Here is a 2,780-nt window from a genome sequence, read left to right as displayed (position 1 = left end):
CTCTTTCCTCCCATCCCCCCTAGTCAAAGACACCTTCCCTCTATTCCCTCTCCAGCCCTCTAGCCCTCCCCACCCTGCTCCCCATCATCACACCCCAAAATGAAGTCGCCTAGCACAGGCAAATCATTCATTCCCTGAGAACGTTCCTGTGTTAGTGCCTTTTGACGGTACAGGACTTGGAGGTGCTTTTCTTGCCAAGAATAGAAACATCCAGAAAGCTCCTCCCCCTCCCCCAATCCCAAACAGGAATCCGTGTCAGCCCTGAAAGGCTTTGCCTGCTATTGACCCTTGGCCCATCTCTTTATTTTTTATTTTTAAAACTTTCCTATATTAGCGATGCCTTGCTCTGTGGGGAGTGAGGAATGGGGTGACAGTTAAGTTTAGGCTGATGGAGATGGTGAGCTCTTCTTCTCAGGTGGATAGAACTTTCTAGGAGTTCATGGTCCTTGGCCCCAGTTTCTCCCTGTAAAGTTGTCATCCTGGCAGAGACAGCCAGTGCTTTTCATTCTAGGGGGTAACTTTATGCTAATGAATGAATGTTGCACCACTAATGACTTTCTGTTTAAAGTTCAGCTGTTACAAAATGGAATCTTACCTGACCCCTAGTGAATTATGTACATAAACAGGGACTGTTTCCAGCTAGATTTCCCTTCTGGAAGAGCCCCTGTGCTGGAATAGATTATAGAGTCTTTTTTAAAAATTTTTGTAAAATAAAGCTTTTGGGCCGTGTGTGTGTGTGTGTGTGTGTGTGTGTGTGTGTGTGTGTGTTTAGCTTGAGTATGGAGAATGAGCTTTAAAATTGCTTTTCATTTTTCAGATCCTGTTTTACATTGTGGGCTACAGTAGGCAAATGAAATCACCATTAGTAGTCCCTTGTGAAACCTTTTCTTAGATTCATCCATTCAGATCTGCCCTGCTTTGGCAAGCAGAGAGAGTTCTGTGTACCTTTTTGAAGGTCTGGGTAAAATGAGTTGGTGGGTTCCATCTGCTTCTAGTGGGCTGGTGTCTACTGTATGCTACTATTACAACTCCCACCTTTTATGGAAAATGTAGTCAAGCATTTTAGGACTGGCATTGGGGTACATGTCAAACCTGTCCTCACTTTCCAGAGGGGAACATTTCTGGGTTTAGTCCTCTGTTGCTAAGCTTCAAGGGCGCTCTCCATGGTCATCTCGTTTTAATAAAAGGCTCATGGTTCCATCCTGTTAGCATTTCCAAGATGAAGCATAAACCTGTGGTTTAGTGACAAGCAAATTGATATTGAGAGATTCTGGTAGTTTCATTTCACAGGAATAAGCTCCAGTTAAGTAATCACTGTAAACTAAAATCTTGAAGTTCCCTAGTTTCATTTTACTGAAGCTTCTGCATATGTATGTAGCAATGATACATTATAAATCCAAAATGCTGGCTTCCTCTCTTTTTGATAGATTAGAAATTCTCCTCTCTTTCACTTGCTATTTAATGTTGAGGATACTGTAAAAGGCTCACATTTGAACTTAGGTAGAAGCAAGATGTTCTTGGTCCTGATCCAAATATTATATTGTCCTCAAAGGGATTAAGGAATTTCCATTTCCCAGAGGGATTACTGTTTAAAAACTGATTGTAAACCTGTCTTAAAAGTGCTTATCACTTCATCAGACTTTCCATTCTTTTGCCTCCTTCTTTAGAGGATGTCAGCAGTTAAATTTTTAAAATTTTATTAAGCTGTTCCTAAGAGTGTTTTTGTAAAAGTGTCTGGGTGCTTAAAAATTCTTGTTGTGATTTATGGATCCTTATTTCTTGACTTTTACAAAAGTTTTGCTTTTTTTAATACAGGTATTTAAAAAAATCTGATTTCAGAGTGCATCTCAATGTTACGCTATTCTGAGATTAAATATAGTAAAACTATTCTGAGTTCTTGGGATGACTGACATTTAGCTAACAGATTAACAAATCATGGTGGTCCCTGGCCTCTGAACTGACATGACTGTCCAGATAGGGAGAGGAAGAAAAAGCACATGAACAGTGGACTGGAACTGTGGGACAGCTGTATACACACTCTGTCTCACATGTTTGATCTCTCTGTGTTCTTTGTTTTGGCCAGACTGGTTGACTTATTCCCTGAACACTCCAAGATCCAGTTCAAAATGCTGACTTTGTTGCCCAGGTTCATGATTTTTTTTGGTTCTTCCTCTGAAATCTTGTAGTACTTGTTTCATGCTCTTGGTATAGCTTGCTTATGTTTGATTTTCCTTTTATGTACATGTTTTCTCTTACCCACTAGATCACTAGTTAAGATGAAATTTCTTTCTTTCTTTTTTTTTTTTAAATTGAGGTAAGATGGAAATTTCTTAAATGTAGAGTAAGATGTTTGGATTTCATCCTGAAGTCTTCATGGTCCTCTTTCAAAATTAAAACTCGGGCTTCCCTGGTGGCGCAGTGCTTGAGAGTCCGCCTGCCGATGCAGGAGACGCGGGTTCGTGCCCCGTTTCGGGAAGATCCCACATGAGCGGCTGGGCCCGTGAGCCATGGCCGCTGAGCCTGCGCGCCTGGAGCCTGTGCTCCGCAAATGGGAGAGGCCACAACAGTGAGAGGCCCGCATAACGCAAGGAAAAAAAAAAAAAAAAAAAATTAAAACTCACCTGGGCTTATCATCTCAGCCTTCTCTGTGTACCCCAGATCCAGGGAGTTTGTTTGCTTTTCTTTTCTTTTCTTTTTTTTTGCGGTACGCGGGCCTCTCACTGTTGTGGCCTCTCCCGTTGCGGAGCACAGGCTCCGGACGCGCAGGCTCAGCGGCCGTG

General features: G+C 42.1%; 1 protein-coding gene across 1 annotated transcript in view; it reads left to right on the top strand.

The window, feature by feature from the left end:
* Positions 1-2,780, top strand: part of TENT4B (terminal nucleotidyltransferase 4B) — a 64,918-nt gene that overhangs the window by 910 nt on the left and 61,228 nt on the right. The gene's annotated exons all lie outside the window — the stretch shown is intronic.

The sequence above is a fragment of the Lipotes vexillifer genome, unplaced genomic scaffold (assembly GCF_000442215.2).
Source record: "Lipotes vexillifer unplaced genomic scaffold, Lipotes_vexillifer_v1.1 scaffold342, whole genome shotgun sequence".
NCBI classification, from domain to species: domain Eukaryota; kingdom Metazoa; phylum Chordata; class Mammalia; order Artiodactyla; family Lipotidae; genus Lipotes; species Lipotes vexillifer.
The sequence above is the reverse complement of the archived record's forward strand: the minus strand, read 5'-3'. Positions and strand labels throughout refer to the sequence as shown.